Below are 15,570 nucleotides of genomic sequence, written 5' to 3' on the forward strand. Positions count from 1 at the left end.
ATATGAGGTTCAAAATTGGTCAAATTGTCCTTTACACAACTTTGAAATGACCTTTGCTCAACCTTTTGTGCAGGCTTCGACTACATTTTGGTCAACATGCAAAAGTCACATGGTTACACTAGCCAACAACAGTGCTTGGGGGTGTAGCCTACTGGTACTACTCGAGTGTGTGTGTCCACCAGATTTAAGTTTGACACAAAATAACATGTGTACTAGCTTTTGGCAAACATATGGGTATTAGTGTGTGTTGATTAAAAATACAGTTTTGGGCTTCAAAGGGCTCAGGTCTGACTGACACCTTTCACAAGTTGGAGCTAAATCGGTTTGAGCCTCTGATAGAGCAAGCACAGGAAGGCGTTAAAAACGACACACTTAAAAATAGTCACTGGGGCACTAAGCATTTGTTGGTCTACTGACTCTGGTAAAAAAAGAAGTAAAAATAATTTAACATAAGGTATTCCACAATAGAGAATGTGATAGCTTGAGTCTGGTTTTAGCTGTGCCAAGAACAGTGCACCATCAATGAATTATAACTGTCTGGAATTCAATCAAACATGAACCTGCCATTCCAATGATTACAGCAGTGTCTTTGTTCACAAACCAGATCCACGATGAGAAGGTCCTAGCTAGTGTATCCCTCTGTCTTTCAACTCTTGTTGCTTGTAGATGTCCGGCTTATCAGGTCCCAGGCTCCCGTGACTATTATGATGATTTATTTACAAGTTCATTAGAATTAGCTTTTTGCTTTAGCGCCATCTGTACCTGATAGAGCAGATCTTGTCTCACATGCGGAAATAAGCCGTCTGGCGTGAAAGATTTATTGGGAGGGAGACTAGAGCAGATTCCGAAGTTCTGACTGGATGCACATTTGAGCGCACCAGGACGGTCCATTTACTTTTTGCTGTTATAATTTATGCTATGAAATCCTGCGATTTCATTGGGGCAGTTCACTCTCATAGCAAATAGTTGGCAAGACAATCCAAGCAATGTCCATCTTGAGACGCTGTACACCAGTATACACTTCCTCAAAATAGCCATAATTAATCTAAGATTAACTCAAGAAATCTGTCATTCATTTTGACGTTTTTGTCGAGAAGATCTTAGTGGCTAAATTTGACATCTAACTAACATGTTTGGTGCAGTATTTCACAAGTACAAAAATGTGGATGAAAACGAGTCATCTCTCGTTGAATGACAACACACATTTCATTGAAGAAACCCTACTGTTGACCAATCACCGACGAGGTGGTGTAGATTTCGACTACCGAACTTCGGCTTGCCTCGAGAAAAAGGTTGTGTGTACCTAACTGCTGGAAAAAACCTTGCCAAAGACCAAAACTAACTAAAACGTCACAAAATGTCATCATAATATATGCACAAACTGTTTCGGATGGGAAGCATGCCGATGTCTTAACACTCTTACTTCAACAAGTTCATAAAAATTATCCATCAATATTATAACCTGCCTTTTGCAAAGCTTTCCATTATATATATTGATCTATTACTTACATTAAACACACAGTCTTAGTCCAACAGCATCTTCTCGCAAGAGATACATGCTCTGTTGTATTTATACTGGCATCAAACCATCACATGGGACTGAACTGGAGCTACTAAGCCCAGTGCCTGATTCTCCATTATCAAATAATACCCTGAAAGATTGTCAGTAAGCTTCTGAGAAAAGTTAATGCACAGTCTTATCTGTGATTAGTGATGTTGTAGTATTGCGCTGTAGTCCAACTACTGAGGGTTCACACATAGTAACAGAGAGGAGAGGAACGCAATAACAAAAAGGCTGTATTAACTTGCTAATTGAACATATCGAATGTAACAGATTCAAGGGAATTGTTCTCGCACTACCACTGAAGCTATTTCATGAATAGGACAGGAGATATTTTGATAAACATGTGAAGAAATGTATAAGTTATATGATAAAGTGGTCCCAATTTATGTTTACTTGTGCAATGTGCAATTGCAAGTTATATCATAGTTCTACAGTATTAATTGAGTGTACAGTGTAAATTAAAGCATGTCTTTTCATTAATAATTAAAGTCCTGAATTATTAATGATAGTCAAAGAAAACATGTTCAGTAAACATATTTGAGATTCAGGAGCATTGGAAGATGGTGGCTCTCCAGGCAGACTGGGGAGACTAGGAGCCCTTTACCCAGAACTCTCTTTAGCCCCCCAGGCTGGCAGGGTGTGGAAATCCAGGATTTCATGGCTAATGTGAGTCAGTTTGATAGATAATACTAAACAATTAGGCCAAATTAGTTGTTTGTCAGTAATAAGCTTAGGAGTTAATCTTATCAACATGTCACGCACACGTGACATTTCGGGTGGCAAACAGAAAATTCTACAATCAACCTAATGCTTCATCAAAACCACTCAGAGAACAATTAGTTTCTTCTTATAAAATCTAAACAAGGAAACTGGTGTCTGAATAATACTATCAGTCATTGTTGAAAGACCCTATTTTACCTTGCAATTCTTTCAAAATACACATCATTCGCTCTGAGAATAGTAATAAAGAAAATACTGCAGGGTCATGTTTTTTCAGTCTGCGTTATTGTTATTGTGACCCAATGTAGCATGACACCAGACCGTGGCGTAAGTGCAATAGTCTCATCACTAATGATGCATAGCTAGCCTAGGAGTGATACTTGTTTGCCACTTAAGTCTGGTGATTAAGGCAGATCACAGCTTGATTAGGACCTGTGTGGTGACAGTAAGAGCATTAGAGCATATTAATGGGATGGGCCATATGCTCTAGACTGGGGAGATTTTAATTAAAGGTAAGAATAATGTTAATCTTCTTCTTGGCAGGCCATAACACAATAATCATAGTAGCAATTGTTTAGGAACACTCTCTCTAATAACATGCCTTTTATACTGATACTAATATGGACCATTTGAGGACAGTTTGGGCCCCAAAGAGCAAACCTCTTGTCGTCCTCCACCTTGTAACATGTTTTTGTTTTGCAATGTCCAAACAGCCAAGATGGCGTGGCACAGGATCAGGCTTTTGGTGACACTGTAGACTTTAGTCCTGTAGCATATGTCACTGGAAGCAAATGTCCCACAACAGAGCATAAAGAACAACCTTTTGGATAGCATTCAAGTCAGCTACGTGTCATGCTATAATGGTGTCCTTGCCAGGGCAAGGTGATGTAGAGCTACTACTACATCATACAAAATGAGACATGCTTAACATTGTCAGGTTTCCCTGCCGTGCTGGTTTGGTTTGGTTAAAAATTAATAAAACAATGTTTTTATATTATGCTTGTCTGTATTTGAGATTATGCACATTATACTGACATGACAGTATGCAAAATGACATGTTCTCAGTTCGCTGATTTGTATGAAATACGATTCTGTGGGGACTGTTTATTTAAATAAAATGTTAAAAATCACACAAAAAAATATTATTTTGTACGATTTGAAATAGGAACAAACATACATTACTCTATATTACTGATTATTCTGATTATGTTGATATATAATATATTATATATAGTCAGTTAATTCATTAATCTCAAATTATTCAAACGGCTTAAAACAGGCCAAGCCATCTCATCAGTTTCTTCATTTTACTTGTAACCTCAAGTGGTATATTAAGTGGGGGGTAGGCATGTCACTCTTCGGGCAATGGGGGGTCAAATGTTATGTGCAAATGCCATGTTTAATGTAAGCCATTTGGGCTGTCTGAAAGCCAGATAAAGCTTATCCCTCAGCCAGCTCAGGGTGTTGTAGCCTCACAGTGGGACAAATGGGCGGGTGTGAGGGAGCAACAGATGTGGAGGTGCCAGAAGATCAGACTGGCTAGTGGTCCCTGTGGCCTTAGCACGTCCTGTGGCGTGAGACAGGGCCCACATAGCCCCAAAACACATATCATCCCTGCCACCCTCAAACACATTAGGACTGGCCAAATGATTTAGCTCATCATATTTTCTCAGTAGCTTGGTTCCTCGCAGTAAATACGTAAGTTAGCTGGAATGGAAGAATCTACTTTATTATTTGCACACAATGTTTATATTTGTAAAACAAAGATCAATTATAGTAATAAAATGCATAACGTAGAAGTATGGAGTTATTGTATTATTTAGTGAAAAATGAACGAGTCTATTAGGACTCAATATCTCAGTAATTGGATGTCTACGGATTGTAGTTTGAAACAAATGCCACACATTAATTTGGATGCAAACATGTTTCTAGGATTTTCTTCATGTTTGCCACAGAAGGCTCCATCTTTTAATGAATTTAGAGAGACACAATTTGTTGTTCAAATCCTCTGAAAACAAAGACAGATCAAAAGAAAGATTAGAATTCTAGAACAAATCACACTTGGCAGAATTTATTGTACACATACCACTCCAGCCCCTTCTCGACCTCATCCCATTGTAAAACTTGTACATTCTTCTTCAAAGAATGATTCTAGTCATAATTAGATTTAACCAAGTTCTGAGTATTTTGTTGCTTTGGGAAATGATGTTCATTCAGATGACTGAAATGTGAATCTTCTTTGTTGAAAGGGCATTGATTCATACCACAGATTCAATCGTCAACTCAGACACATCCACAATGATGGCTGTTTAATTGCGATGAGCAAGTAATCACTGTCAAATATTATAACATTGTATTATCCATCTCTAGTTTATTTCCAGACACATTATTATTATATTATTATTATTATTACATGATTGTAGTACAAGTAATCCACAAAAACAAACTCTAAATTGTGGGCATTCACAAGAGGAGCAATGGTGTCAGAATCCTAAGGCCAGTATTTACAATCCGGGGAGAGAGCGCCATCTCCAGGCCACATGTCTCCCTGCTGCTGCATAGCCATTCTGGCTTATGACATCCAATGACATGCTTAGAGGGAGAGAAAATACTCCCAGTAAACCCCCCCCACCACACACACACACAACCCGCCCCCCGACCCCTGCCCCCCCCCCTCTAAAGTATAAATATCACGCAGCCTCTGATCAATATCCGGCCTGGCTAATGAATCATAAACAAGTGCGTGATGCACCTGTCTCAAAGTACATCTTCTCCTGGCAGATCATAGTAACACCAACCACAAGCTAATTAAAACGAGAGAGATAGGATTTTGTTTGGAGCCCCTGAACCTCAAAAGCATGTGATAAGCAGTCAAGTCTATTTGATAAACGTCGTGAGTGTGACGCATGGGGCCCTAGCCGTGTTGCCTTTCACTCCGTGTTGGTAGAGCTCTGTGCTGAATGTTGCAATCCAATTAGGTTCACCACTTTACATTTCATGGTTCACATTGAATTTCACCACCTCAAGGTACATGGCTGAGAACCTTGGGAAATCAGAGGTACACAGTACATATTTGTTTCTTTTTTACTCTCAATGATATTCCGTGGAATATATTTTGATCATTGTTCAGTACATATTCTACATGACAGATGACTATTCTAATTCCATTTTAATGTGGATTTTCCACATTTCCAAACTTGCATGGTCAGCTTGTATAAATCCTAGTCAAATTCCAAATGTCTATATTGCAATGTGTTGTATCTGAAGCTACAATGTTTATTTTTAACATTTATATTCCGTGTCAGTTATCATATCAGGCAGGGTAAATCACCATTTGTTTGGCAGTCCAGGCTGTGAATACATTTTATTCTTTGTGAGATGCTTGTATTATTCAACGTAAGAGTTTCAGTATAGCACGTGAGTGGGACTGTGTGTCTGTATGTGTGTATGTGTGTGTGTGTGTGTGTGTGTGTATGCATGCTAATTTGGATCTTTCAAGGACCAGGAATTCTTCTCCTTCCCACTGAATATATTCCATAGCTAGATATTACTTTCCTAAAAATGTTGCCTCTACTTGAAGCAATTTCCTGCTTAGTGTTATCTGATACTGGTGAATAGCCTCTCATTGGCAGGGCCACATGACACTCTGGCTGGGTAGGACTTGGCTCTCAGCCCCCTCCCTGGCTCTTCACCAATCCAGAGTCTGCCTGGGCCTGACAGTCCCTGTCGGACTGGCCACCGGGGGTGGACTCCTGGGCCAACTGGCCACCGGGGGTGGACTCCTGGGCCAACTGGCCATTGAGGGCTGTAATCAGTCCCTTTGACATATTTGGCACAAGGCTTGGGATTTGTAAAAACAACCTAGCGTCACGCCAGGAGATGGCAACATTGAGATGAGAGTTCCACACTGGAAACATGTATACTACCTTGTTATTACAGTTTTTCTCAATTGCTAAAACACTAAAACCCATTGGCTGAACAAAGTTCTCAGTTGCCTGGACTCATTTAGCTTATTATGCAGTCTGTTGTCAATACCTTCAACCATTTCACATGGTAAAACACCATTTGGAGATCTCACTTAGTCTTTTCAGCAAAACTCTAAACACATTCTCATTCTCAAAACACATTCTGCACTCTAATGCACATGTCATCCATACTGGTAAACACAAGTGGCAACAATCAAATACAAATAGAGAACATATGTCATTGATTGAACACAACCACTCAACATTGATTTAACCTGTTTCAAATGATGCGACACAACCAATATAAGCCAGTTCAGAGAGCAAACAGGTTGTTGAAGGTGGGAAGGAGAAAGTCTGAGAATGGATACTGTAGTACAGTGCATTGTAGGCTGTATACTGTACAATGGATGAATTGTATGGCCCTGAACATTGTGCTTTCCATTTATTAACAGTACTGACAGCTCAATAGATTTTGACTGGTTGCAGGCTCATATCAACAAAGAACAAGAATTACAGTATCACAGAGACAAAGGACAAGTTTGTGAGATGCAGGGTATAGTACTGTAAAAATAGGGGTACAAGGAGAAGGAAGAACAAAAAACAAAATTGCAAAGAGCAAAGCAGAGTAGTAATTTCTGATCAATTTTGAGCTACTATGATAGAACATGTTTTTGTTCATCACAGGACAATGACGGAAAAATATGATTAAAAAAACCTAATTTAAAAAATGTACTTCTCCCTGAGAATTGTATGTTTTGAACAATGTGTTTTCTATTTTTCGGTGTATTGTTTACTGACTGCTTGAGAGTGTATATCATTTTGATCACTTTGTTTATGATTTGAGAGCAGTGTTTGATTTTGAACACACAGGTAAAACTGTTTTGAGGCGAATGTTTCATTTTGCAAGAGGAGTCAGAGTTTATGTAAATAGTGCTTGAAGATGACGTTTTGTGTTTAATGTTTTCAGGAAATGGAGCAAGGTTTCAGAAATGGTGTTTTAGCAATTGAGAAAAACTTGAAGTCTTGTTGTGAGAAAGGAGAGGTTGGACTCAGGTTTTATGAAAATAGAGGTATGACACAAGAAATAGACCCATCGCAGAAAACATATTGCAGTATATGTTGCAGAATCATTCTTGATAATGACAATGTTAATTGCCTGGAATGTATTTATTTTACTGACCAAATAAGCCCCCTAAAGATGTTTCCATTGCAATTTGTTTGGGTACTGTGCAGGAGGTTAGCCTTTTCTGTCATGAATCTTGTTCTGGAGGCAACTCTGGAGAGTGGTCACTAGCTGGCACAGCAACAAAGTATTAAAACCCTAACTTTAACCCTAACTTTAACCACACTGACTGCTAACCCTAATGCCTAACCCTTAACCTCAAATTAAGACCAAAACGCTAATTTTTGTTTTCATGAATTTTTACAATATTGCCATTTTGACTTTTTGATCTAAGGGGAATTTTCATCTAAGGGGAAATCGCTCAGTTCTGCCTCCAGGATAAGACCTGCTACTGTGCACACACTTAAATCCCCTCTATAAGACTCAATGCATACATACATACATGCACTTACTGTGTATTAGGGAGGAAAATGGCAATGAAAGCAATGCAGAGAGAGAGAGGGAGAGAGAGAGAGCAGTGAGAGAGAGAGAGAGAGAGAGAGAGAGAGAGAGAGAGAGATGGAGAGGGAGAGAGGGAGAGAAAGAGAGAGAGAGAGAGAGAGAGAGAGAGAGAGAGAGAGAGAGAGAGAGAGAGAGAGAGAGAGAGAGAGAGAGAGAGAGATGGTCTCATACAGCAGAAGTATAGATTAAAGGCCCAGTCCAGGCACAAACTAGATTTTTCTGTGTTTTATATATATTACTACACCATGAGGTTGGATTAATACTGTGAAATTGTGAAAATGACTGTAATGCACTTCTGCTATAAGAGACGTTTTAAAAGACAGCCTGAAATGTCTGCCTGTTTTGGTGGGATGGAGTTTTGGCCTGCCTGGTGACACCAGGTGGTAAATTAGTTAATAGACAAATAAGAATGAGAGTTCCAAAGCTCTCTGCCAATAAACCACTCCCAGACAGTCCTATAAAAAGTATTGCTTGAGAAACTGCTCATTGCTAAGAAGCTATATATTTTTTGGGACCATTTTAATTGAAACAATCACAGTAAGGTACTTAATTGCTACCCAGAAATAATTTGATATTGAGATAAAAATGGCTGCATTGGACCTTTAATTGTTACTCATAAATTATTTGATATTGAGATAAAAATGGCTGCATTGGACCATTAACGTTGAGGGGCAACAGCAACTCCCAGGATTGTTAGTCTCCCCAGTGTGCACACAGCGCAGAGAGGAGTTAACGGATTCCAATCTGGCCGAGTCCTGCGGTGCGAGGAATGTTTGTAGTGTGCTTGGTGATAGCGGACTCCATTACGGCGCTGAATCTCAAGGTAGCCTGTCATTGTGCCGGCAAGCAGAGAGGTTAATCAGATCCCAACTCTATTATGAACGGCAGTTATTTCAAAGGGCTTCTATGAATAGGAGAAGCTTGGGTAAAAATGAAGCTCGTCTTAGTGCTTTCATGGAACGAGCGCAGATAAATGAGGGAGTCAGTGTACATTTTAAGAGATGCTCTGCAGTCCTGCAGAGCACAGCCAATGGGTGCTTTATAAAACCTCACTTATGAATTGTTTCAGATTAAGAAATGATCTTCTTTCTTTTCAACTCAGCTGTGAAAAATGTCCACGTCTGCTTTGTTTGCTGTCAGGGGCAGCAGAGTTTAATAGATTTTTTGAAGTATAGAATTAATTTCACATAGAGGTTTAATGAAATGGGATTTTTCAAATTGGTCACAGTACTAACACTATTTCCTCAGTCACACTCCTCCAAAACGGAGGTTGAATATTGTACAGACGGCACATTTTCCCTCTCTGGCAGTTGAGATTGCCATAATGAGTCCCAATCCAAGTCAGTGCAGTAATAGGAAATGAAAGTGAGGGAGATAGTTCATGTTGCTGTTGAGCTAAATTCAAGTCGGACTTAATTTCAGTCATAGGTAAATCTGATTCAGATATGATAATCCGATAATCTGTTTTCCAAGGTAGCAGAAGATGAAATTTGCTTAAGCTTGGAGAACAACACGATAGTTATAAGGGAGGATATTTGTTAACAGCCCAGACAATCCCCCTCACTGCTAAGAGGTATTTAAGCACTGAAGGTGAAGTGAGATGGAAAATCTAATTTCCATAGCAGGATGGGGGAAACAGTCGAGCAGAAGGTGGTTTTTTCTGTTCAAGTGTCAGAGTGATCATGGTCATGCCACACTGAGGGCAGCAATCCGGGTGGGGGGGTGAACTATCAACCCCTACCCCAGAATACCACACACACACACACACACACACACACACACACACACACACACACACACACACACACACACACACACACACACACACACACACACACACACACACACACACACACACACACACACACACACACACACACACACACACACACACACACACACACACACACACACACACACACACACACACACACACACACTTCGTAGTCTCATAGGAACAGACAGTGAACAAATTATGCAAACAGAGGATTTTACTGTTTTTCTGTGTATGGCTGTGCAAATGTGCCTTTGTGTTGGAGAGAGAAATTAGACTGATTAAAAATCAGGGCAAATTTGCAAACTGCTCAATGGTTCTCCTCGGGACTAATTAGCATGTTCACTGTGGAGGAAAAATACACTGTCTATAACAAATCTTTAAGTATTTCATTATTCAGATGATGTTTTGTGCATTTATATATAAGAGTGTTTATAATAATTAGGTGGGTGTTTACATTAGTCCTATTTTTTGCGCATTTCATTTGGAAATGTATATCCCCCTGAGAGTGGGGCCATAGCCAGCGATCAGCCATTATTGACAGTGACCCTGGAACAATTAAGGTTAAGTGTCTTGTTCAGGGGTACTTTGACAGATTTTTCACCGAGTTGGCTCGGGGATTCGAAACAGCAACCTTCTGGTTACCTTCCGGTTACTGGCCCAACGCTCTTAAAACCTGCTGCCCCAGTTGGTTTTCATTTGTTTGTTTGAGAGCTCCAAACATACCCATTTCTCACAGAAAACAATTGGTACTATACATTCTGCAGAGGAGAGAAAGAGAGTGCAAGAGCACAATACAATTCAGTTAGAGGGCTTTTTGATTATCACATCCTACAGAATGGTATTGAGGCCCAGAACCATTCATTCCTCAATTATATACTGGCTGATGTGAAATGCAATGCTCTTGTGATGAACTGACTATTTGTTAAAGGTAACATCATACCCTGAAGCAGAGGGTAGGGGTCAGCCAGCACCAATGAAACCATGTTTAATGGTCAAACCCAACCAACGGCAGAGTAAGTTTTGGTGCTTCGGGAGTTTGAAAACAAATGAACTGTTGTTGGCCTTTCCATTGTGAGTCATGCAATACAATGCCTGGAAAAGCCTGGAGGAACACAATTGAAATGACCCAACTTGCAAACACAATGAATATTTAATTAAAGTTCAAGAATAGACTGTCCCTGGATGCTTCATCCTTGACTGTCACTGTAGTCCTTACAATATCTGTACAAAAGATGAGAAGCGTAATCAGTGTAAGAGCTGTTTTCTATTCATCTCGTGTCGGGCGATTGGGAACCTGAACAATTCCCCCCTACTTCAATCTATCATTTATAAACTCTGGATTTTGTATGCACCTGCTATCAGTGCATGCAGTCTCTATCAGACAGTCAGACTGTATGAATATATTCAACAACATACTGAGACGGGGAACAGTGGGAAAACTGTTTTATGTTTTGAGCACTGAAGGACATTTAGTTTAATATTTAAACCCACTCTCTACAATGTAGAGTACAGCGCTCAGTGTGAGTTTGCTATACTTTTCTTCTTATCTCAACAAACAGGGCAATGGTCCCCTATAGGATGGATCTGTTGCCAGGCTAAATCAGACAATCAATTGGGTAGACATAGAAGCGAAGGGAAAATGTTATTGATTGGTTCACGTATTACACTCAAGCATTCTCTTTCAATTATCAAAGGGTTTCCTTTTAGTAAAAAGAAAGGTTGCTATCTGATGTAGGCCTACAAAAGACAAAAAACATAACAGTTACTATTGAGAGTACTTTAGTCGACCCAAAGCAGTCGTGCTTTCTCTGACGTATTATGAACATGTGTTCTAGATATTTCCGGACCATTTTAAAGCAGTGAGCCAAACAGTTACTCATTTACTTAATTTATCCTCCATGAGCTTTGGAGGCTAGCTGAGAGTTGTTTCTGAGCGACTTTGGTTCCTCTCGTTCTGTTGTCGCTGGGAGCTGGTGTCACCATGGTTCAGGCTGTCAAAAGCAAACTCAGTAAGGGCTTTTCTGTCAGGCCACATCACTCCTTTTTCCTACACTCACACGCTCTTTCTCTTGTTGTGTTGGTTTAGCGTTCTCCTCTATCTTTCCGGGTTTTTTTTCTTTACTATTTCTGCAAATACTCACCACAAACTACTAAGGACATTGTTGTAACTCGCCAGGGTGGACAATGGACACAGTTATGTGAAAAGAAACATCAGATACACTTGATTTATTAGCATTACCCTTTTTAAAGTCATTATACACGCTTCAATAAATGTCCAATTTCAACCTGTAATAGACACCCCCCACTAGACTATAATAGATCACCACAGTAACTGATGATTATGTATAAATGTAATTGCAAAGTCACTTTGTTCTATGTGGAGGATGGTTTTGTATGGAAGAGTTCTCTTCTTTGTGCACTGTACTCTTAACATTGTCCTTGTCGCTTTTCAGGGAGCTCGTGAATCTTCTCAACACCCAGAGACATTTCAAATAAATTCTTCATTGGCCTGTCATAATGCCTTTCCACTCCCATCAACACCAGTAAGAGACTCTCGTGATCCACTATGAAATGGCCTCATTGTGCGGGGCATGAAAGATTTCTCCAGCTCCATCTCCGGGAGAGCGCTCTGAACTGTGAATTCCTCTTTCAGACATCCAAAGACCCGGAGCAATGGGCCGCCAGCACTGTTGATGCACTCAGTTGCTTCACGTGTCTAAAACTGTCTGACATGTTTAGGTTCGCCATACCTTTGCTCAATATCTGGGTGATATTTCCCTGGCAACCGTGAGGTTATGCCCATTGGTTTAAGCAAGACCAATGATTAAAACGCTAATGTTCTAACTTTGAAGTATGAATATTCTGATGAGTTGATCATGGGAGACAATTCTATAACAATCTCATGTGATGTCTGGGCTGATGCTTATCTTCTATTGGTTGGACTCCTCTCTATCTAATCTGCATCTACTGGAAAGTTGCAGATGTAAAGACAGAACACAACAGAACCAAAAGGATACTTTACTCAGACTTGACTTTTAGGTTATTACACTTGTAATCTCCAAGGACTCTCTACTCTACTCTCTACTCTTCTCAGGACTACTGGGATGACTTCACAGAGTATTGCTTTACTCACCTCATTCTCAAGACAGGCACGGACTAAACATACACCTTACCTGACCTGGCAGCATGGTTGTACAGAAAGTCCCAGGCTAATGGCCCCGTTTATATCATGACATATTTAATTACGTCGTACATCATCTTCACGGAGTCTTGCCCCACTACTGAATAGACAAGTGGAGTGTTTGTAACGCAAGATGGAGGAGAGCTTGTCTATCACCAGAGATCGCATTCATTTTGGGAGATTGCAAAACATTGCATTTTCATTGAAATATGTTGTCTCAGTTGATAATAAAACTTGTTTTGTTTAGCTACTTTTTCCTCTGCTTGCTTCTTATAACTTTATGGCACTGCAGAGCAGCTAGCAAGCTAGCTAAAAAATAGGCTAGGTTGAAGATACCATTATAGCTAGCAACCTCCACCTAATAATTATAATCAAAAACAAACATTATTACCAAACTTAAATGGGAGGCAACAGTCATATAATATAATTGGCTTAAGAGCCAATGTGTATTACTTAACATTACTATTTCAATAGTACTCACGTATAAGAATGGGTAATTTTTATTTATTTCATTTATTTATTTCACCTTTATTTAACCAGTTAGGCCAGTTGAGAACAAGTTCTCATTTAAAACTGTGACCTGGCCAAGATAGAGCAAAGCAGTGCGACACACACAGTACAGAGTTACACATGGGATAAACAAATGTACAGTCAATAACACAATAGAAAAGTCTATATACAATGTGTGCAAATGTAGTAAGATTAGGGAGGTAAGGCAATAAATAGGCCATAGTGGCAAAATAATTACAGAAGATTAATGTGCAAGTAGAGATACTGGGATGCAAAGGAGCAAAAAAAACAAAAAACAATATGGGGATGAGGTAGTTGGGTGGGCTATTTACAGATGGGCTACGTACAGGTGCAATGATGGGTAAGCTGCTCTGACAGCTGATGCTTAAAGTTAGTGAGGGAGATAAGTCTCCAGCTTCAGTGATTTTTGCAATTCGTTCCAGTCATTGGTGGCAGAGAACTGGAAAGAAAGGCAGCCAAAGGAGAAGTTGGCTTTGGGGGTGACCAGTTAAATATACCTGCTGGAGTGTGTGCTACGGGTGGGTGCTGCTATGGTTACCATTGAGCTGAGATAAGGCGGGGCTTTACCTAGCAAAGACTTACAGATGACCTGGAGCCAGTGGGCTTGGCGACGAATATGAAGCGAGGGCCAGCCAACGAGAGCATACAGGTCACAGTGGTGGGTAGTATATTGGGCTTTGGTGACAAAACAGATGGCACTGTGATAGACTACATACAATTTGCTGAGTAGAGTGTTGGAGGCTTTGTAAAGGACATCGCCAAAGTCAAGGATCGGTGGATAGTCAGTTTTACGAGGGTATGTTTGAAACCCTGAGTGAATGAGATTTTATTTTGGATTGGAGATGCTTAATGTGAGTCTGGAAGGAAAGTTTATAGTCTAACCAGAAACCTAGGTATTTGTAGTTGTCCACATATTCTAAGCCAGAACTATCCAGGGTAGTGATGCTAGATGGGCGGGCGGGTCTGGTCAGCGATCGGTTGAAGAGAATGCATTTAGTTTTGCTTGCATTTAAGAGCAGTTGGAGGCCACGGAAGCAGTGTTGTATGGCATTGAAGCTCATCTGGAGGTTTGTTAACACAGTGTCCAACGAAGGGCCAGAAGTATACAGAATGGTGTCATCTGCGTAGAGGTGGATCAGAGAATCACCAGCAGCAAGAGCAACATCATTGATATATACAGAGAGGGTTAAATCTAAGAATTTAACCCTGTGGCACCCCCATAGAGACAGCCAGAGGTCCGGACAACAGGCCCTCCGATTTGACACACTGAACTCTATCTGAGAAGTAGTTGGTGAACCAGGCGAGGCAGTCATTTGAGAAACCAAGGCTGTTGAGTCTGCCGATAAGAATGCGGTGATTGACAGAGTCAATCACCAGAGTCTCTTATTGATGGCGGTTGATGGCGGTTATGATATCGTTTAGGACCTTGAGCGTGGCTGAGGTGCACCAGCTCGGAAACCAGATTGCATATCGGAGAAGGTAAGATGGGATTCGAAATGCTCGGTGATCTGTTTGTTAATTTGGCTTTCAAAGACTTTAGAAAGGCAGGGTAGGATGGATATAGGTCTGTCACCCCCTTTGAAAAGGGGGATGACCGTGGCAGCTTTCCAATCTTTACTGTTCTCAGATGATAAGAAAGAGGAGGTTGAACAAGCTAGTAATAGGGGCTGCAACAATTGCGGCGGATAATTTTAGAAGGAGAGGTTCCAGATTGTCTAGCCCAGCTGATTTGTAGGGGTCTAGATTTTGCAGCTCTTTCAGAACATCAGCTATCTGGATTTGGGTGAATGAGAAATGGGAGAGGCTTGGGCAAGTTGCTGTGGTGGGTGCAGAGCTGTTGACCGAGGTAGGGGTAGCCAGGTGGAAAGCATGGCCAGCCGTAGAAAAATGCTTCTTGAAATTCTCGATAATCGTAGATTTATCGGTGGTGACAGTGTTTCCTAGCCTCAGTGCAGTGGGCAGCTGGGAGGAGGTGCTCTTATTCTCCATGGACTTTACAGTGTCCCAGAACCTTTTGGAGTTTGTGCTACAGAATGCAAATTTATGTTTGAAAAAGCTAGCCTTGGCTTTCCTAACTGCCTGTGTATATTTTGTTTCAAGTTGCTAGCTATCCCATAAAGGCATCACCAAAAACACATATTCATCTTCTTCTGTGGTTTGGTATCTTCCTGTTCTTCAACTGACTCTGGCTGGACTGTTAGAAAAATG

General features: G+C 40.5%; 1 long non-coding RNA gene across 1 annotated transcript in view; it reads left to right on the forward strand.

Moving 5' to 3' along the window:
• The window catches only part of LOC124043541, a 29,485-nt gene extending 16,529 nt beyond the window's left edge, over positions 1-12,956 (forward strand). Inside the window, exon 7 of the long non-coding RNA XR_006840339.1 lies at positions 12,104-12,956. This is a non-coding gene — a long non-coding RNA (uncharacterized LOC124043541). The remainder of the gene's footprint in view (positions 1-12,103) is intronic.
• The last annotated feature ends 2,614 nt before the right edge of the window (positions 12,957-15,570 follow it).

Source organism: Oncorhynchus gorbuscha, linkage group LG01, assembly GCF_021184085.1.
Source record: "Oncorhynchus gorbuscha isolate QuinsamMale2020 ecotype Even-year linkage group LG01, OgorEven_v1.0, whole genome shotgun sequence".
In the NCBI taxonomy this organism is placed as follows: Eukaryota; Metazoa; Chordata; class Actinopteri; order Salmoniformes; family Salmonidae; genus Oncorhynchus; species Oncorhynchus gorbuscha.